This window comes from Anomaloglossus baeobatrachus, chromosome 7, assembly GCF_048569485.1.
Source record: "Anomaloglossus baeobatrachus isolate aAnoBae1 chromosome 7, aAnoBae1.hap1, whole genome shotgun sequence".
In the NCBI taxonomy this organism is placed as follows: Eukaryota; Metazoa; Chordata; class Amphibia; order Anura; family Aromobatidae; genus Anomaloglossus; species Anomaloglossus baeobatrachus.
The window spans coordinates 247,592,562-247,615,038 of NC_134359.1; the positions used below are offsets into that span (position 1 = coordinate 247,592,562).

At 48.6% G+C, this 22,477-nt stretch overlaps 1 long non-coding RNA gene across 1 annotated transcript in view; it reads right to left on the minus strand.

The window, feature by feature from the left end:
* Window positions 1-2,224: 2,224 nt before the first annotated feature.
* The window catches only part of LOC142245366 (uncharacterized), a 121,679-nt gene continuing 101,426 nt past the window's right edge, over window positions 2,225-22,477 (minus strand). The window contains exons 3-5 of the long non-coding RNA XR_012724767.1: window positions 22,076-22,223; window positions 10,680-10,802; window positions 2,225-2,293 (exon numbers count right to left, since the gene is read on the minus strand). This is a non-coding gene — a long non-coding RNA (uncharacterized LOC142245366). The remainder of the gene's footprint in view (window positions 2,294-10,679; window positions 10,803-22,075; window positions 22,224-22,477) is intronic.

The following is a 22,477-nucleotide window of genomic DNA, read 5'->3' on the forward strand; positions in this document are numbered from 1 at the left end:
GTGACCGGGCGGACTGCCGGGGCCGTTGTCATCTCCGTCGCAGCCGGGATGGAAGCTGGGACGGGTGCCACGGCGGTGACCAAGGTAAGGCCCGGGGGCCCCAGGTCTGGGCCCTCTCCCACAGACGATGCGGGCTCCGCTACCGGTGACAGGGGTAACGGGTCGGTCGGGGCGGTGGCCGTGGGCATGGGCAGTGAGGAAGGTGGCGTGGTGGATGGCAGCAGGCCGGGCCCCTCAGCCACAGCGGCCGTTCCCTTGGGGACATAGGGGCGTGGGTCGCTTACCCGCTTCTCGGAGACCACCTCCACTTCATATGCCCGCACGGTTGCAACCAGGCCCTTCATCTCCGACATCCACTCCGCCATCATGGAGTGGACTGTGGCCTGGAGCTCCTAGCACATCTTACTGCTGGGTCCAGGAACGGGTTTCGGCAGAGTCCTTGCGTCCCTGCACTCTGCAGCGCTAGTTACATGCCGCCATTCTTCACCCGTCCCCCCCTTGGTTCTCTCCAGCACCTCCTTCTCTCGGGGGCGGGGCTTCACTTTTCGCGCCTTCCCTGCTTGGGGAAGACGACTCGAGCGGGAACTTTTCGCGCCCAAGATGGCGGGCTTTCAAAATTTTCAGCCGGACACTGCCGGCAGGGACTGCAAGGCGCACTTCTACTGGTAAGTAGATGGGTAGGATCCTGTTCGTGACGCCAAGTTGTCGCGGGCGGAGGGGTCGGAAACGCCGCTCACCTGGGGGTTCGCTGGCGCTCGAGTCCGGTGCTTCTGCTCCTCGGTAGCTCGAGCAAGGGCCGGACCCGGGGGCTCGAGCAGCGCCTCCTCGCCCACGAGTTAAAAAAGGAAGGTTGTTGGTTTGTGAGGGGATGTCGGTTGTGACGCCACCCATGGGTCGTGGTGATGTGGGCACCACCGCTGCTGGTGACGGGGGATCCCAGGAGCGATGGCGGAGAACAGCTAAGGTGTTGACCCCTCCGTGGGTAGGGGCTGTTGGTCCCGGCGCCCCGTTTGGGGAGTAGGGAGGAGGGATAGGTGCAGGTGCCGATGCGGGGAGGCAGCGCGGACGCAACGTTGCGGTGCAGCGCAGTGCCGGATGACACTGGTGTACTCACTCAGATAGACAAGAACAGAGTCTCTGGTAAACCAAACGGCTGGATGGACGGGGCCCGCAGTCGGCTGCGGTGTCTTCACTCTCCCCGGACGGGTTGATGGTGGCTGTCGTTCCCTGCACCTATGTGTAAGTATTTGACTCCTATGGATTCCCACGGGTAGTCCGCTCCCCGGCTTCTACGTGTCAGGAGAGCCCGTAGGCGCTGGCCCTTGGATCTCTAGCCGTTGGCGGTGGCTCTTATCCGGACGGGTTGGGCTATTGCCTTCTGACGGGACTTAGTTGGGAATGAACCCCTGAGGTCCAGACCGCAATCAGAGAATTTGACCGTTACGGCGGCTTCCGAGCCTGGTCGGGGTCTGAGTACCCTGCCTTGGTGCTTGGCTTCAATCTGCTCCCCAGTTCGGTACCGGCGGGCCACCTCCCGACGCCGGTCCTACGGTTCCGCTGACCTCCACCAACTCCTGCAGACGGCCACCACCGTCTGCCGACCTTGCTGATGGTGCCTGGGCTCCGACCCAGACACACACAGTCTCCGCTCCTCTCACTTCCACCTCTCCACTTCAACTCTACTCGACTCACTAACTCTCACCTTCTCTCACCAACTACTTTTCACGCCTCCAGGCCTGTGAACTCCTCGGTGGGCGGGGCCAACTGCCTGGCTCCGCCCCACCTGGTGTGGACATCAGACCCTGGAGGGAGGCAACAAGGGTTTTTGTTTGACTGGTGTTCCTGACCGGGGGAGGGGGTGTGTGTATGTAGTGTTATTCTGTGACCCCTGGGGTCCAGGGCATCATATGTCTATACTCCGAGGCTCCCACAAGTCCAAGATAAGAAAACTGGGAGTGCTCAGAATATATTCACCCAGATAAAACTGTCCCTGAAGTCACAAAAGTATTTACATGACTTTTTTTACCAACTTCTGATTTGATTACATTCAATACTTTTCACCCGACGTGTTTCTCCTCCTACACTGGAGGTTCATCATGGTGTTTACAGCATGTCATAATACATTCAGTTGATAAAAGGAAAGTGAGAAGCGAAATCATAGGCATATACAGATATCACAATGTTATATGAAAAACCTCATCACTGAAGATTTTTTCAGCCGTTCTCTAGATTTTAATCCAAATTTTTTATAGGGCAAAATTGAATCTCTTCAGTTTTTATTAAAGGTTTCAACCTAAAAAATATACATACAAAGACCACCTATTAGTAAAATGCATTCAGACAGTAAATATTTCAGAACACATTATTTACTCACTGATATCTAGGGGGATGGTGGCCCAATCAGAGTGTAAATTCCACATCAAAAAACTTTTAGACCTAGAATGATTTACTGAGGATCCAATTACATACTCCGACTTGAAAAAAAGAACCCAATCACCAAGAGTATAGAATGTGACCAGAGAACTTCCTCCAAAACATGTGATTGTAAATAAAAGGGGGGAAGCTTACAGTATTTTTCATTCCCAAATGGTTAATGTTGAATTTCACTAGTCCATATACTGGTATGTAGATAGTCTCAGCAGATAATTTAGACTGACAATCCCGTTGAAGCACTTGCGAAATACATGTCGGGACCGGGTCCACATGTGAGGCTGACAGACTCCCCTCCTTGGGTGCTATACATACCACAGGTAGGTCCTTCAGGTGCCAATCTTCACCATTGTATGAATTTTTTTTTTCTTCTTTATTTGAGATTATGCTATGTACTCGCTGGTGGTGTTACATACTATTGTGTTCAGGCCCTGATTTGGACCTTATCCTGTTGGTTACTTTTCATGTATAAGCACTCCATTACTCTACTATCTTAGGGGATATACCTATGTTTCTCTGGTTATTTATATGGCCATCTGAGATATAATCTAACTATCCTGTTCCCTGCACAGAAATTAAGGGGTAGCCTGTCTTCCTCCCTGTGACCTTCTTTTCTCTGTCTCATTTAATTGGATTTTAACTATGTATGTCTAATCACTAACTGCAAACACATGTGATTTCCAGTATTTTGTATTTTTTGTAATAATAAAAACTGTATACTTTTTTCACAATTGTGGTGCAGTAATTCTTATTCCAAAAAAACATGAAATATACCCCCCTCGTTCACAAGTTTTTGTATGTATTCTATGGGGTTCATATACACTACCATCATTATGAGGTTCACTGAACTTGGTCTTTGTTTTTCAAAGAGTGAAAAATGTAAAGGGGTGTGAATACTTTCCGCACCCACTGTACATTTGCCCCCTGGCTACACATTGTTTGCACATTTGCACTTTGGGTGCACGGTTTACATTTCCAGCATTTTCCATTGTAGCTGCTATTTGGAGTTACATAGTGATCATGTACGCCCTCTGACTACACATTGCTGCACAATTGCACTTTGGTAGTCCTTGCATATTTGCATTATGGGTATACTGCCTACATATTCTATTATCTTTAGATAATACACTATATATTCTAGCGCTGGCTGAACCTTATATAATTATGTGCAGTATATTGATTTTTTGCTGTCCGGACCCATATTCCATTGTGTTATTTTTTCTTGCTTTTTCTTTTTTAATTTAATAAAGATTATAATAATTTTTTTCTCTGTTGTGGCTAATTTTTGTGAATTGGTTTTCGATATCAAATGTGTGTATATTTTTTTATTTTTTAACTGTTTTATTTTCAATGGGGCAAAAAGGTTTTTTTTTTACATTTTTAATTTATTTCATTAGTCCCCCTAGGGAACTTTTTCACTGCAGTGTCCAATCACTTGTTCATTTAAACTGATCAGAGAAGCATCGCTCTGATCAGGAGAAATGCTGATCTGTGAGTGTCAGCACTTCTCCGGCTCTCACAGGAAGTGAGTCATAGCAGTGTCAGGGGTCATCAGCTGACCCCGCGCTACCATGGCAACACATTGGTGCCCTGTAATCACATCAAGGGGCCACCGATAGTGTTGGGGAACAGCGCAATCCCCGCTGCAGCTATTTAAATAGAGCTGTCAGTATTTGACAGCACGATCTCCGATCCACCTGCGCCTGTTTGCCACACATCTCACACATCTCTGCTGATCAGATTAGCAGACATGTACAGGGATCACCGCAGGCTCACCGCTGGAGCCCATGGTAACCAGATGGAGGTGGCCAATGATGTACAGTACGTTCTTGGTCGTAAAGGGGTGAAGATGTCTCCATAGAGGATCCAAGAATCAGACTGGTCATTGTGCCGATAGCTTTGCTCTGCTATAAGTACCTTGTTACTAAAAGTCTCACACACCACTTACTCCACCGGTTTCTTGTGCAGTAGATAAACCAGATGATTTCCACCTTCCATGTGCATTCTCTATTAATTTCCTCAGGTGGTCCTGACATCAGTCCACGGCCGAAACATCAAGATGGCTGTAAAGATCATTGAAAAGAAAGAGCGCAACAAAAAGACCATCATGAGAGAGCGGCAGATACTCCTAGCGGCCAGAGACTGTCCATTCTTATGTCACCTGTATGCCGCACAACAGTCTCGGAAGCATGCGTTTTTCATCATGGAGTATCTGTCCGTTGGCAGCCTGAACGCTATGATTGACATGTGCGGCTACTTCAACACTGACACTGTAAGGTAAGAAAGAGGACGGTATGCCAAAAAAATAAAAGCTGAGGTTGGGATGTAGCTGAGACAGGAATGGAAGAGTATGTGGTCCAGGCAGGACAGAAGTGACGGGGATGACATTGATACTACACTCTGTTCTCTCCATCAGATTCTACACAGCAGAGATGGTATGTGGCCTTCAGTTCCTCCATGGACACAACATCGTCCACCAGTAAGCAGAACTTTCCACCTTCTGTCTGTCCCCTCTATATTCTTATCTTCTCCGCCCAGTCCTGCACTGACCCATTTCTCATCTCTAGTATCAATGGAAAGATTTATCATTCTGTTTTCCTCTTTAATTGCAGAGATCTAAAGCCGCAGAACATCATGTTGGATGCAGAAGGCCACATCCATATTATTGACCTGGGACTCGCCCGAGATGGTGTCACCGCCTCCAATACCATCGGTGGAGTGACGGGCAGTTTCCATTACATGGCTCCTGAGGTGCTTCGCAAAACATCATACGGCACAGCAGTTGACTGGGGGAGCCTGGGGATTGTGGTGTCCATGATTGCAAGAGGACGCTCCCCATTTTACATCGGCTCTGTCGGCAAAACGGCTTACAAAGATGTCACCAAAGAAGAGCCTGAAATTCCATCTTGGCTTGATGCTGACCTGAAACACCTTATCCAGCAACTGCTGCAGAAAGATCCCCAGAAGCGATTGGGTGTGTGCGGGAACATCAGAGCGCATCCATTCTTTACCACCATTGGCTGGGAGGATCTGGAGAAAAGGAGAGCACGGCCGCCATTTACACCATTCAGGCCAGTTCTGGAGAACATTTTTATGCAGTGGCCGGAAGTAAAGACAGCCCTTGACCCCGTGGCCGGATTTAATTACATATCACCAAGTTGGGCCCGGTAAGAACCTCCTTGTCTGGGGATAACACCCATCAGATGTTCTTGTCTTGTGGTCATTTCCATTGTCCTTGTCTTCTCTCACTGTCTTTGCCTCTGACTAAACTATGACTCTGTTATTCTTAGGTGGATGAAAAGATCTGGGCTGTGAGAGAATCCACGACCATATGGTGAGTGACCGCTGTCAGGGCCGGATCCAGGTTTTTGTGGGCCACGGGTGAAATAGTCTCAGTGGACCCTATGCACACACAGACACACACATACACAGATACATACACATACAGGCATACGTACATATACATGTTTAAAGAGAAATTCATAAAAATACATATAAACAGTCATAAATCTATACACAGTCATATACACTGACATACATAGATACACATCATACATACTCACAGACATATTAGATATTTATATGGGGAAGCCGGCAGCAGATGCACTCACCTCCCCCGCTTGTCGCCCATCCAGCTCCTCCCGGGCATGTGGCTGTGCCGCGCTTATTGGTGGCCATGACTAACAGACATGGCCACACACGGAGCACACTGACACTGCTGTATATACATTACAGGAGACGCTCGGGTATACAGCAATAGGGAGACATAAAGCTCTAGAGGAGGACATTCAGCTCTCGGGTGGTATACAGCACTGGGGTGGTATACAGCAATGGGGTTGAGGGGACAAACAGCTCTGGGGTGGTATACAGCACTGGGGTGAGGGGACAAATAGCTATGGGTGAGTATAGAGCACTTGGCTGGGGGGACATAACGCTCTGGGGGTATAGAGCCATGTGGTAGGGGACATACAGCTCTGGGGGTATACCACACTGGGATGGGGGGGAACTACAGCTCTGGGGGTATACAGCACTCGGGTGGGGGGACATATTGTTCTAGAGGGGAGTATACAGCACTGAGGTGGGGGGACATATAGCTCTAGAGGGGGGTATACAGCACTGAGGTGGGGGAACATACAGTTGTGGGGTGTATAAAGCACTGTGGTGGGGGCAGACAGTTTTTGGGAGAAACAGAACTGGGGTCAGGGGACAGACAATTTTGGGGGGGTATACAGCACTGTGGGGGTAGACAGTTCTGGGACTATACAGTACTATGTGTTAGGTCCGGGTGATGGTGGATCCTCTGGGCCGTGCACCAGACTCCCCCAGTGAGGCAACCTGGAGCTAACCCCTATACAGGGACTGTCCGGTCACCCCACCAGAGGGCCTAGGTACACGGTATCCGGAGTACTAGCGGGACCGGGATAGCGTCCCTCAGGGAACGGGTAGAACGGAGTCTTTAGAGCCACAGAGTTCTTGGAGACAATTACGGGAGTCCGGTACGGGTGCTGGTTAGGAAGCTCAGACGGGATCCGGGTTAGCTGGATGTGACGGGGAGGCAGCCGGGTGAAGCCGGGGATCACAGACAGGCAGAGGCAGACGTAACGGTGGTGGGATTCCCCGCTGACGGACACCGGAGGACCTCTTGGCAAACCCGAATTCAGGAGCCGGTTACGGAGGCAGAGCAGACTCTACGAAAGAGACAGAGTTAGCACAGGCAAGGCACAAGAGGACCTGGACTCCTAGCTTGCAGAACTTGACGAACAGGCGACGCCCTCCAGGCAGGGAGCTCCTAATATACCTGACCCTGACTGATGCAATATCCTGTTAGGGAGTGCAGGGCCTTTAAGAGGAAGTCAGTGACCGCGCGCGCGCCCTAATGCACATGCGTGACGCCCGGGTGCCGGAGGCCAGAGCAGGGAGCGGTGCCGAGGAGGACGTGTGGCTGGAGGCAGGGGACCCGGGGACAGGAACAGTGAGTGAGAAACGACGTCGGGACCCGGGGAGCGTGACACTATGATGTGGGGCAGACAGTTCTGGGGGTATACAGCACTGGGGTCAGGGGCCAGACAGTTCTGGGGGATATACAGCACTGTGGTTGGGGGGTAGACAGTTCTGGGGGTATACAGCACTGGGGTCAGGGGACACACAGGTCTGGAGGGTATACAACACTGTGGTGAGTCAGGGGACAGTTCTGGAGGGTATACAGCACTGTGGTCAGGGGACAGTTCTGGGGGGACATGCAGCTCGGCGGAATACTGGTGCTGCGGCTCCTCTCTTCATGGTAGATGCTAGAGTGTATAGGCTCCTTCCAGGTACCTTCTCTTCATCTGTGGATGGGAGTTCAGCACACTGCGCGCTAGCTCCGCCCACAGATGAACTTCACTGTCCCTGCATACAAAGCTCAGCAGTGACACGCTGCGTGCAGGAAAGTGCGGCTGCCGCCCGAGCACTGCGGTCTCCCCTGAAATCGACCCAGGGGCTGAGAGATACATCACCGCCACTGCCGACGGCGAGTAGGCCCCCCCGGCAGTTCAGAACCCTGGCATTTGCCCATGTATGCCAGGTGCTGATGCTGGCCCTGACCGCTGTACACGCAGAACACCAGTCATTATATCCATACATCATATCTGATGTTACATAGAGGAATGCTTCATTATAAAGATCATTCCTCTAAGATAACAGAAGATCTGGAGATTGAAGTTTCTGAATAATCTTCTTATGTCTTGCAGGATGAGCCCGTGCCAACTGCCCAGAACTTCTTGCCTCCTGACCCGTACCTCAAGCCTCTGCTGCTGTGTGTCACCTCGGCTGCCATAGAACACCATCTCTCTCCATAACATCTTCATGCCCTACCTCTGCCATCGTGGCCCTGCACCACGCTCTTCACTCTGCATCCTCCAATCCTGGGCTGACACCGGACATCGTCCAGCCTGAAGATACTCTGCCCCCCAGGAGCGGCCTGTGCTTGATGTCCATTATCCCTGAACTCGGCTCTGCACAGGCCGGGTAAGTATGTCACCCAGCACCCACCACATCCATATCATCCACACTACATAATCATAGACCCCCACACCACACGATAAGTATAGACCCCCACACTACATGATAGGTATAGGCACACACACTACACAATAGGTATAGACATCCACACATAGACACAGATCGTAGAGGGAGATTTCGGCTTTGACCCTGGGATTTATTCTGATCGCCATATATGGGGTCGAGAAGGAATTTTTCCCCCTAATATGAGGACAATTGGCCCATTCCTCACAGGGGTTTTCGCCTTCCTCTGGATCTACACGGCCTTAAATAGGTTTAGTATAATAGATCAATAAGTAGATTTATACATAATTAGTGTCCAAAAAAAGTTTTCAAAAATTATTTTAGAGAAACCAAAATGTTTTAATCCATATATATATAACAATAAATTATATATTAAAAAAAATCTCACATGACAATCAGGTTAGGAGCCTTTGATCCTGGGATTTATTCTGATCGCCATATTTGGGGTCGGGAAGGAATTTTCCCCCCTGATATGAGGATAATTGGCCGATTCCTCACAGGGGGTTTTCGCCTTCCTTTGGATCAACAGCCAATAAATAAGTAGGTTTAGGAAAATAGAATAAAAAAGTAGATCCTCCTATTAATAGCAAAAAAAACCAAACCATCTATATTAATAAAATTGTGTAAAAATATGAAAACAATATAATTTATGTAAAATATTTTAGTACAAAAATTGACACAAACATAAACATAAATTACTCCAAAAATAGAAAATAATTAAATATTTAAAAAAAAATTGCACTTATGTCTCACACATTAAATATGAGCCCTTGATCCTGGGATTTATTCTGATCGCCATATTTGGGGTCGGGAAGGAATTTTCCCCCCTGATATAAGGATAATTGGCCGATTCCTCACAGGGGGTTTTCGCCTTCCTCTGGATCAACGCGGCCAATAAGTAGGTTTAGGAAAGTAAAAAAATAATTAAAAAAGGTTCTTATATTGCTAGCAAAAAAATATTTTTAAAAAATAGAACTTTTGTTAACTATAATATTTTGGATTCAACATTTTTTTAGTTGACACAAAAACAAACATAAATTAGTAAAACAAATAATGCCCATAAATAGGATTATTGATGTAATAGTTGGATAAATTACACTTATACATAATACAATAAGTAATAGCCTTTATCTATAAATAAAAAAATCTTTTTACCCCTCTACATCTTTGTTCTTGTCTTTATTTCATTGGGCGTCTATTGGGTGAATGTGGGTTTGGCCCCGGGGTCTTATTCTCCAGCACTATGGACTTTGATGGGGTCGTCCGGTCTCATGTAAAGTTTTCCCATACAATACATGTAGGTAATGGTGCTGGGAATAAACCCCATAGAGGTCTTTGGCTCTTGATTGAGCCTTTTGTTAGGGAAGTCTCAGGTGATCACTTGATCCCTTCTGTATAAATGCCCTGATTTTAGTGGACACCCAGCAGCGAGTGCTCAATCTCTCTACAGCACCTCAATAGTAGTATTACTTTTTAGTCTCTACGCTGTCCATGGAAATCATGGAGGTGTTGGCTCCTCAAGAGCAGGAGACACCAATTGTTGGTCTTCTCCACCCTAGTTAATAGATGAGAAAACAGAAAGTTCTCAGATTTCCATAAATTTGGAAATTGTGTTTTTCTAAACTGGTTAATCACATTAAATGGTTATGTAATACAGAGGGTTTGTTACAGTGTAGCAGTGTGCGCAGGATAGACTATTCATCTCATGGAGGATTGCCTGCCACAGCCCCATACACCGATTACTGGCTGCAACTTACTTCCCATGAATTAAATTGGAGAGTTGCAGTACCCAGGAATGACCACTACATGATGGAGGGCGCTGTGGTGTCCTTGCTCTGTACATGGTTTATGGCAAATCAACCACCATGGAGCTGTCATTTCTAATAGTTACTCTGTACAAAGTGACAAAATAGAGCATTTGACACCAGACGAGACAATCTTTGCTGCACATAATTTCGGACTTTTCAGAGCAAATCCCTGATCCCAGAGCCCCCAGAGGAGAGGCGGGAGCCCCCTAGAAACAGGTTCACAATGAGAAAAGAGGTGACAGAGTGTGAGCAGAGCCGTAATGTCAGCCCCTCCGTGCAGGGTCATACGCCCCCAGGTCACAAGGGTCTAAACTCTTCTTTCCAGAAAATATTTACAAATCTGAATTGTGGTGTTATACAAGTTATACAGTCACTTACATGAGGGTCCATGTGCTCAGTAGTGATCTTGTGGAGGCAGCAGAGCCTGATTTACGCTCTTTTCAGGTTTCAGGGCGTCCTCCATAGCATTGGTGCCATTCCCCATTCATCAGCCTCAGGTTTCTACAAGAGGAGAGAAAAATAATGTAATGTCAGAAGAACTTCCAGCCCCCAATATAGCAGATTCTCTCCATGTCACTAATTCTGCCAAATCAGACAAAGTGTTATCTAGATCAGGTTTCCCCAAACTCCAGTCCTCATGGAGACTACACATCAGTAGTGATGGGCGATCCTGAACTGTAAAGTTGGGGGTTTGTACTGAACACATGGTGATTGTGCGCACAACCCCGATCACGACCTTTCCTGGGAATCTCGTGTTACAGTTCGGGTCCAGGGGCTGTAAAAGAAAGCTCATTATTAAAAAACATTATGATCATACTTACAGGTCCCGCGACGCGTCCTGCAGACTCTGTCTCCCGCCGCTTCTGCCTCCGATCATTGCTGTGCCGCCCGGTAACCAGCACAGAGTTACAGGACCTTCCGTGATGTCATACCCATGTGACCAGTCACGTGTGAATGTTGTATTACCTCATTGGCTATAGACTGGTCTGACGTCATCAAAGGTCCTTGTGTGCCGTGATGCGAGTGTCGTGTCACATCGTATCGCATCACGGCACACAATCTCCCGACAGCAGCGGGTCAGCTGTGTTTATTTCTCTATCGCTTCATTGGGGGACACAGAAAACCATGGGTGTATGCTGCTGGGACTAGGAGGTGACACTATGCAAATAAGAAAGATGGATCCTCCCCTGCAGTATACACCCACTGACCGAAGCTGAGGAGATCAGTTTTTGCTTAGTGTCCGAGGAGGTTGGACACGCAGGGGCTGCTCTCAGCCCCTCAGGTTTGTATTGTTGTGTTTTATTAATGTTTTCCCTTTGTTTTTCAGACACAGCTCGTCGGGCGACAGGGTGTAATCGCTCACCCTGCTCTCCCACATAGAGACCGGTCGCACAGAAGTGGGGTCCGTCCGCCACTTCCGTTTTCCTCCGTGTCTGTCTGGCAGGACCCTACCCCTCTAACACTCTCAAGACTGTTTGGGGGGCATCCGCACAGAGGGACAGGCGGATGGTCCTTGCCCCCCTCCACAAACTCTCTCGCTTCCGAGCCTGATTGTGGGGTAGGAGGACGAAGACCGTACCCAGGATGGAGAGGTACCTTTCCGGTCTCCCCTAGACTATGCCCGGGACGACCGTCGAGACGTCTTCGCTCGCCTTCCAGGATGGATCCAGGATCACCTCAAGACAAGCCGGGACCTCAGATAAGTACTCCACTCCTCCCTCCTCTTCCCCGTCCCGGGTTATGGGGAGGGATCCCGGGTATAGAAACCCAGAGTCTTTTCCACCTGGGTCAGGGAGTCCCATATCTCCCCTAGAACCCCTCACCTTAGGCCCCTTGGTTGTTATTTCCCCGGTTCCGTGACCTCCCTGTGTTCCCCGACCGGCCCCCCTGCCATGGCGTCCATTATCCGGCGTTCCCTCCGGCAGCCTATCCTCAAACCTTAGCCCCCGGCTCCAGTGCGGCCCGCGTCCCCTCCGGCGGCCTGCCCTTAAAATTTAGCCCCCGGCTCCATTGCGGCCCGGCGTTCCCTCCGGCGGCCTACTCTTAAAATTTAGGCCCCGGCTCCATTGCGGCCAGGCGTCTCCTTGCGGCCCGGTGTCTCCTCCGGCGGCCTACCCTTACAAATTTAGGTCCCGGCTCCACTGCGGCCCGGCGTCTCCTCCGGCGGCCTACTCTTAAAATTTAGGCCCCGGCTCCATTGCGGCCCGGCGTCTCCCTGCGGCCCGGCGTCTCCTCCGGCGGCATACCTTTACAAATTTAGGTCCCAGCTCCACTGCGGCCCAGCGTCTCCTCCGGCGGCCTACCCTTAAAAATTTAGGCCCCGGCTCCATTGCGGCCTGGCATCCCCTCCGGGGCCTACCTTAAAATTTAGCCCCCGGCTTCATTGCGGCCCTCTGTGTCCGCGCGCTCTCCTGGCCACGCCCCCAGCCGGGTATTCAGCCCGCGTGCGCGGGCTTTTCAAATTCTTCTAAGGACTAGCGTTCCTATGCAACCGCCGCCCCCCTCCTTCCTGGCGCCTGACGTCACCCCCCGGCGCCGAGACTCCCGGGGACCGTCACTCCTGCCCGCTCTTCCAGCCTCCTGGCTCGGTAAGTAGCCCCACCGTCGCAGCTTCAGCGCCCCCCGCAGGCAACCAGTGCGACTCAGGGCCCCCGCAGTCACCGCTCCGGGCTGCCCACCACCACTTGCCTCACTTTTTTATTCCCGGTCCCTGTAAGACTGCAGAGTTAAAAAAAAAAAAAAAAAGATCTTAAGCATGCCACAAAACCGGCTTTCCTGTTGTTATTACTCCATGAGCATACCGCTTGGCTATAGAGCTACTTCAGTCTGGGAATATTAACAACCCCCCCTCCCCCCTTCTACAGGTGCGAGATACCAATCTCCTACACGCACTCCATTTCTAGGGGTTTTCCAGCGTACTGTGGTCCTATCCACTTCCACTGTCTGTGTATCTTGTGCTCCTGGCTACTTGCCTGTTCCCACTACCTAGTGTGTCAGTGTTTTTCACGTAGGGTCACCATTGGTGGGTTAATGTTCCTCATGTCCTCTGCTGTCTTATACCCGCCTACCACAGGGTCATTGACCCGTCCACTTTTTTTCAACCTCAGCCTGTCCACTATCCAGTGTGCCAGTGTCTCCATTTACCTGTCTGCTATACAGTGTGCCAGTGTTCCCATGTGCCTGTCCACTACCCAGCTCGCCAGTGTTTCGCTTGCAATGGTCTACACCAGTGTGCCCGTGGTCTTCACCTGTGTGCCAGTGTCTTCATGTACTTGCCCACTACATCTCCGTGCCAGCGCTTCCCTGTTCCTGTCCACTATCCAGTGTGCCAGTGTTTGTGTGCCCCAATACCCAGGTGCCAGTGTCTGTGCCATGCCGGTCTGCCCCAATACACAGGTGCCTTTGGAATTCTGCCCGCTTTTCAGTGGGCCCGGCGTTTCTACGCGCATTTGTTTACTCTGGTGTACCAGTGTCCTCTCGAGCCGGCTCACTATTCAGTGCGCCAGTGTTTCTTTACGCACCTGTTTACACCACTGTACCAGTGTGGTGTGAACCTACCCACTGTTTGGGGTGTCAGGTCTCTAATCACACCTGTCTGTTTCTGCAGACAAAAGAATTTTTTTGTATATAGACCATCAAGTCCAGCATCCAGATTGACAGTTCCACAAATCTGTCCACTTGCTTGTGTGCCAATGTCTCTATATGTCGGTCCATCTTCCAGGGTGCCAGTATCCTCTATCCAGAGTGTCTCTAGGGACCTACCCACCATCCGGCGTGCTAGTGTTTCTTGAATGGGCCCTCCATTTCGTGTACCCGTTGGCTATACGCACCTGTATACTACAGCGTGACAAGGATTTGATGAGCCGTGCCAGTATCCACTATCCAGTGTATCTCTATGCACCTACCCACCATCCGGTGTGCTAGTGTTTTCTTGCATGTGACCTCTATCTTGTGTGCCAGCGTTTCTATATGCACCTGTATACTACAGTGGACAGTGATTTGATGAGCCTGCCCACTAGCCTTTGGGCCAGCACTTATCCGAACCAGAAACCAGATACAGCAACTGGCTTAAGTGCTTTGTTCAGCTTTTCCGCTCATCTCTGACAGAGGCGAGAGCTCCATCCATCTCTGCCCCATGAGGCGGCACGGCAGCAGCTGTCACATTCAGTGCTAGTACTCCTGATCGATGATCCTGCCCGCTATCCAAAGGGCTAGCGTTTCTCCACACCAGAGCCTGGATACTGTAACAGGTATGTGTTTCTCTACTCTCGACCCAGTGATTCGAACAGACTGAGTCACCTAGTAGGTCAGCTATTTCTCTCATCTCCGACTGAAGCGAGGACTGGGTTCTGCAGGGAACCCATGATGCGGCACGGTTGCAACTGTCAGTAGGTTGCTTCCCAGTGACCCAGGACTCTCTCCTACTTCAAACCACCCATTCAGGTGACCTGGAGGTAAGCCAGGGTCCTTTGGACCAGTTCATTGTCTTTCCTTCCTGCACCAGCTATTTACTCACTTCCCAGTGATCTGCATCCATACGTCTGGAGTAACCTTGAGGTAAGGCTACACGCGAACATTTCACTGGAGAGTCGTGTGCTTCACCCCCGGCAGCAAGCACGGACCCCATGACGCGGCACAGCAGCAGCTCTCTTCTGGTCGCTTCCCAGTGACTCGAGACCTTCTCCTACCTCGCACATGCATGTAAGGTAACCACGAGGTAAGGCTTCTTCTTGGCTGCGCCCACCACTAGGGTTCAGGCCAGGCACTGTACATGTCTAAAGCCATAAGTCGTTACTTACATTCTCTCTCTTTCAGATAGAGTTCAGATTCCTCAGTCCCTTCTCAGTCAACAGATGAAGTTAAGGACCAGACACAGGAGCGTCCAATCATCGATTCCACGGAGGACCAGTCTCCCCAAGGGACCTCTAGTATCCTGATGGCCCACTCATTGGGTTCACTCTTCCGGACAGGTCGTAGGTTCCAATGTTTGTCTTCTGTCCTTTTTCCACAACAGAATCCTCCAGGGAGCCCTGATTACTCAGGCCACTGGGGGTTTCCACCCGAACACTCATCACTACAGCGAGTGATCCCCGTCTGATCTACCAGTCTTCGCCAACACCTAGACATGACCTGCTTCAGTTTCAGGCCAAGAGGGGTCTTCTTTTCTTCTGTCCTGGGTCTGCCTCCCTTCCCTCGTAGCCATTCTAGATGGCTCTTGGAGATATGCTAGATCTTTCCGTAGTCTCCGCCATACCAGATGCCATGTCCGCTTTCCTCCGCTTGGTCTCAGTCGCTTGTGCATCCCTGCACTTTTTCAAGCAGCGTTCCTGCCAGACCATTTAGACTCACATATTCTCACTCATTTCCTTCCCCTCGTCGTCACTTCTAGTTGTGACTGGATGACGCATTTTACAATAATATTGAGAATGTTTTATTCATTCTCCTGTCACTCTCCCATTTTCCTTGCCACCTTCCAGGAATAGGCGTCCCTCCCCTGGTCGGCTAGCGCTTAAGCCGACGACATAGTCCGAGCCTTTTCTTGAAGTCCCCCTCGAAAGGGTCTTCCTTCTTCCACTTCAGGTCATATATCCCAGGTCTTGTGCCTCTTTGTCATTCTCAGGAGCCTTCCCCCATGGGGGTTCTCCTTCCCATAATTCACTGCAATGATCACCCAGTACCCGACTACAGAGTTCGAGTTTTTTCCCAGTCACGTCATTATAGATGCTCGGATTCCCTTCTCCTGTCTGTCACGTCACAGTGGTAATCGGTCCTGGGAATTCCTTTGGCTCTCTAACCCTGTCATTTTTCTCCGAGCCTCACAGGTTCCCTGAACCCCTTCCATACACAGGAGAATTATCTCCCGTATTATTTTACCCGTCCGCAGGCTGTTTCTTCCACTAGGGTCAGATCACTTTCCTCGGGTACTGTGGAACCAACAGGTCACGTTCCCCTATGGCGGAATTCCCTTGCACGCTTCTCGAGTATCCTGACTCCCTTGCAACCTTTTAGGCAGTCGGTTTCCCTTTTAGTCATTCTGCGGCAATAAGGGGCCAAGGCTCCTTTGGCCTCCGCTTTCTAGCTCCTACCTCTACCAGGTGCCCTAGCCTTTCGCTCATTCTTACACTCTCAAACGTAGTACCAGGGTCTGTCGAGTTCTTTCTCTCTTAGCCCGACCTATTGCTGTCAGTCGCCTTAGATCCTTAGCTTTCTTAGGTACAGACCTCAGAGGATGCAGTTTCTCCCTGATCATCCTATTTCCCATGCATTTTACACTAGTTCTTAGTACTCCCTAAGTACTCTAACTCTTCTTCTGTACTTCGGCCCCTGGCCGGGTAGGGGTTCCTTACGGGGTCTAGGACCAGGTTCCGGTCAAAGAACCTTGTCTCTGCTAACCCTGTTTTCGGGTTTTTCTCTTCCCACCCTTAGGGACTGCTTTAGGACGTCCCATGGTTTTCTGTGTCCCCCAATGAAGCGATAGAGAAAAGTAGATTTTGGGTACTCACCGTAAAATCTCTTTCTTGGAGCCTTCATTGGGGGACACAGCACCCGCCCTTTTCTAAGACTTCAATGGATTTGGAATGTTATAGATTTCAAGCTTCTCCTCGTACTGCTTTTACACAAACTGATCTCCTCAGCTCCGAACAGTGGGTGTATACTGCAGGGGAGGAGCCATCTTTCTTATTTGCATAGTGTCACCTCCTAGTCCCAGCAGCATACACCCATGGTTTTCTGTGTCCCCCAATGAAGGCTCCAAGAAAGAGATTTTACGGTGAGTACCCAAAATCTACTTTTCCATGCAGCTGAGTCGCTCCTGTCCTGAGAGTGGGGAGATGTGTGACGCCACTGATTTTATCAGGGTGTCAAAGGGAACTGCACTCCTTTCTCTTGTGGTGCAGAACTCACCCTCCATGGTTCTAGGATCCTAACCTTTGGTGTTGCTCCATCAGCATTCAAATCCTAGCCACACCTCACACCACACCCTGTCAGGCACACCAGTGGGTGGTTTAGCTGGAAAAGGGCCACCCACCTAGGGTCAGGCAGACTGGTTGGAGGGACATAGTGAGTTGTGTAGTATCCCTCAAAGAGTGAGGAGCTGAGAGAGTTTTTCCATGGTTAATGAGAGTCCATTTGACAGTCAGCCACCCTGTATAGGTTCTAGACCACGGGGATTTTCTTGATTTGTGGACGTAAGTTTCACAGATATATAGTTAGTATATGGACATATCTGTCTATATAATTTATTTATTGATATCCCCATTTTCTTGCAACTAGAATATACAGAGCGTTTTTTGAGGGGAGGAGTATAGTGTTTGTATATTATGAGAGCCCAGTTGCTGTGTGACCTAACCTCTTTTATATATGTTGGGAGATCCCTTTTGACCATGGGCATATGGTCTATACAAACACCTGCGGACGGATCAAATCTATCCTTCCTGACACTTGGATTTATATCTGTAGATGTTTACTCTGTCCGTTCCCTCCCTCCTGACCCATATAAGGATGCGGAGGCGTGCTGCTGAGGAGCGCATGAAGCGTTCCACCGTCATGTGACTTCTGTCTGACGTCATATCCAGGAACATTTCCCTACGGTCACTGAGATTACTCGTGCTGGAGCGCATGATGCGTTCCACAAGGACGCCACTTCCGCTTCCGCTCACACCATTCCTGGTGACGTCAGTAAGCGCCTTTTTTAAAAGAACGCTCTTTTTATCCCACGTGCAGAGGCGTTGACTAGGACCGAGGCAGAACGACAGATTGTGGCGAGTCTCTTGTACCCCATTGTGGGAGCCCCTGAGGAACCCTGGCGGGATTATATGCCGGGGGGAAACGCGTCGGGAAAGCGGTTCCTGAATCAAGCCTTCCTTTAGGCTTCCAGCGATCAGGCTGAAGCATCTGTCCCTATCTGCACTAAAGTTAAGTACCACTTTAGCCTGTGGAAAATATCATTCTATGTATTGGAGTTATATTTCCTACTGAAAATTGGCTTCCAGTGGGGGTTTATCTCCCCCCTTCTGATTATTTCATTTATCTATGATATTTGGGTACTTGGTTTATACGTTTACAGGTGCAGTTTTGTGAGCCTTTTTAGTGCTGCTCTTGTGTTATAGTCAATAAACTGACACTAATACTAGTGGTGCCTTGTTTAGCATTATAGAGCTTTGGGACAAGTCTTTGCTGCTACATGCACAGCACTTTAATCTGGTTAATATAAATGCTGCTATTGAGTGGAATGTTTACATATTAATAATTATAGCATTACAAGGCTTCTTTTGACTATTTAGCACGACTGCACCTTACTACCCACTTTTTTGTTTTGTGGTGGTTTATAAATCTTTCTACTATAGAGATTGCATATCATATAAGCCTTTTTCATGTAGGGTCACACCTATATGTTCAAACTGATAATAGGTCCTACCCCTGACAGTTTCTTGATTTGCACATTTTTGCTGTATTTTGCAATGCAGAGATTACCTTTGCGCACTCCTATACTCCCAGACTAGCTGCACTTTAATTTAGTGCAGGGAGAGGAGGGCAAGCCGACGTTGAGCGGGGGCGCCACTACGCAACCCAGGGTGCCAACCTCCGCGGCAAGGTAGGGAAAAGTGTGAGGGTGTTTGACCATTCCCGCTCTGCACTGCAGCACTTTTTCTTTATCTGTAACATAATTGTGTGTGATGTTTGTCTTTTGGGATATCTATTTTAATCTAATTTAAATAAAGGTTTTTTAAGGGTCTTTTTTCTACGGTATTTCTGCTTCAATGATCCCTTAATACATATCTTTGACGGTTTTGTTAAAGGTCAGGCAGACTGGTTGGAGGGACATAGTGAGTTGTGTAGTATCCCTCAAAGAGTGAGGAGCTGAGAGAGTTGTAGCTCCCTGGGAGATGTTGGTTGGGTCGCAGACGATGGTCTGGGACCGGAGGAGTCAGAGACCCGATCGCAGGGTATTGGAGAAGGCTGCACGGACTTAGTTTTGGAGAACGGTCGGCACCAGAAAATCTAGTAACCGGTCTGGTACCGAGCACGGTGGGGTACTGGGCCCTAGATCAGGGAGTAGCTTCCCACAACCTGATAATTAACCTGTGGAGGATAGTTTCTTTATGAACTTTCCCCAAGAGCTCAGAGATCGAAGGCACCAACACAACGAGGGGGATAGGGCTTTCCAGCTTATGCGGCCCACTGAGATCCCAAGTGTCAGCCATCAAGAGCCCAGCTCCTCTGTTTAAGTATAGGGAGCGGGACCCCGACAGCTTCAGGCCAAGGGGTCACTCAAAAACGTCTAAACACAGTGCATGGAGGCAGGTCCAGAACCATCAGCAGTACCAACGGGGACGGATTACCGGACGAGCTCCCCAGAGTGGCAGCGGCACCCAGAGACTTGGCTTACTCCTGTGTCAGAGTCTACTTAGTGGTCGCACCAACATTCACACTGCCTGAGTGAGCACGCTGCACTCCCCTGAGTCTGCCCACCTGGCCTGCACCACTCTTCCCTACACTTCCACCATCCAGAGTCCCGGGGCCTCCCCTACCCGTGGAGGGAACATCATCTGGCTGCCCCGCTCTATCTCCTGTGGGTACTCCTATCGGCAGCGGCGGAACTCCCCTTACCACAAACCACGGGTGGCGTCACGAACACTAATCCCCTGTAAATAGTCCCCCTTTTATTTTCGAGTGGCCGTAAGCCCCAGGGTCCGGAGACTCTCAAGCCACAGCAACCCCGGATCCGAGCAGTCAGACTACTGCAGGGGCGGTACAGATGCAATGCAAAACGTAAGTGTAATTATCCCTTCACGGTCAGCTCTTCTATATTGCTCTGTGCACAGTGATGTAGCAGAGCTGGCATGAGTTTCTGTGCTTCTCACTATGTATAGACTGTGTCTGTGCACAGTGATGAAGCAGAGCTGACATTGCTGTCCCAGTGGATTACGTCGGACTAAGGATTTTTTTATAATAAAGATGGAGTCTCTAAATGTTTTTTTTGTTTTATTTATAATAAAAAAAAAATTCTCTGTGTTGTGTTTTTTTTACTGTTTCCTTGAAATTCATGGTGGCCATGTTTAATTTGGCGTGACACAATGAATTTCGGGCTTAGTACCATCTGAGAATACAAAGCTGGTATTAACCCCTTTATTACCCAGCGTGCCACCGCCATCATTGCTGCTGGACGAGTCGGGTAACGCACCTGGAAATGGCGCTAAGAAACATAGCGCCATTTACAGGGGCGGCTGCGGGCTGCCTAGAATCCCAGCCCCCGTGTGCTTGGCTTTACTTGACTGGTGGAGCGCACGCATTTTTTTAAAATTATTTTTGTAATTAAAAAAAATTAATGGGCTTGCCTGTATGTTGGTCGCCAGCCAAGGTAAAGCCAGGCAGATGGGGGTGGCAGCCCATAGCCATCCGCTTTATCTGCGCTGAGAATCAAAAATACCACAGAGCGCTATGTCATTTTTTAAAATTATCTATTTTTACAGTACTGTGATGTCAGGATATCACAGACCCAACACAGAGAATGGGCGTTTGTGATTGTCTGTTTCAGGAGGGGACAGCCATGTAGTCTTGTTCAGCCGGTCACACCCAATCACCTGGAGAAAGATCATACAATCAGAAAATCAGAAAAACTCTGAAAATTTTGCAGTGGCCTCCTAATTTTTGCCAGAGCTGTGTGTATGTATGTATATATATATACACACTGCTCAAAAAAATAAAGGGAACGGTTTAGAACTAAGATGTGATATTTTAGTGTTCTCTTTATTTTTTTGAGCAGTATATATAATGTACACAATATATAGTTGCATAAAAGTAAATAATTTTAAAAAATTACGTAGCGCTCTGCTGTATTTTTGACTCTCAGCACACATACAACAGACGGCTACAGTCTGCCCCATCTGCCTGACTGTACCTTGGCTAGCAATCAAAATACAGGGAAGCCCATTTTATTTTATTTTTTTTAGTTATTTTAAAAAAATAATTAAAAAAATGCGTGGGCTCCCACTGCATTTTCTATTTCTAGCTAAGGGTACCCCAAGCAGCTACTGGCTGCTAACCCCCACTGCTTGGTGTTACCTTCACAGGCAATGGAAAATCCAGGGAAGCCCTTTTTTTTCTTTTTTAAAGTTTTTTTGCCAAAACAACTAAAAAAAAAAAATATGTGAGCTTCACCATATTTTTGTATGTTAGCCAGGTACAGCAGGCAGGTACGGGTTGCCCCCAACTACCAGCTTCCTATTTGTACCCGGCTGAGAACCAAAAATATAGAGAAGCCCTTTTTTTTAATTATTTCATGAATTTCATGACATAATTAAAAAAAAAACGACGTGAGCTTCGCCTAATTTTTGTGTCCAGCCAGGTACAACTAGGCATCTTGGGATTGGAATCCGCAGCGCAGGTTGGCCCAAGCATTCTGCCTCCCCTCCCGCTGTGAATTGCAGTCCGCAGCAGCCCCAGAAAATGGCGCTTTCATAGAAGCGCCATCTTCTGGCGCTGTATCCAACTTTTCCAGTGGCCTTGGTAATAAGGGGTAAATACTAGCTGTGTTTTACTAGCTAGCATTAAGTCAGAGATTCTTAATGTCAGGCCAAGTTTGACCCGGCCATTAAGAATCTCCAATAAAGGGGGTTAAGGTCTTAATGCCTCTTGGGAAGACGAAATACTCAGTGGGAATATGGAAAATAATATAATATACTGTATATACATACATATATATATAAATATATATTTTATTTTATTTATTTATTTTTTTCTTCTCTTTTACTGGATGTTTAAAACATTCTCACCTTGATGTCCTGAAGAACAATTCTTCCTCCACGTTTATTCTGGAACTTCAGAGACTTCTCGGCTTGTTCTTGCTTTTCCTCAGATTGTTCACAAAACAACTTGGACATTCTTGGCCAATGCCACATCATCCCGGTCAAAAAAGAAACCCTACAACAGAAAATATAAATAAATAGAAAAACATGAAAACAGTGAAAAGAACCAAAATCCAAAAATGTGGCGCTTGTACGTCAGACTTTTCCAATTGTGAGTGTGACTTGCATCTACAATACAGGTGCACAAATTAATGCAACAACCTGTTGTATGGTGGGAAGAATGAAAAATATATCTATCTATATATATCTATATCTCTTGCAAAAATTAAGAGACCACTGCAAAATTCAGTTTTTCAGATTTTTCTCTTC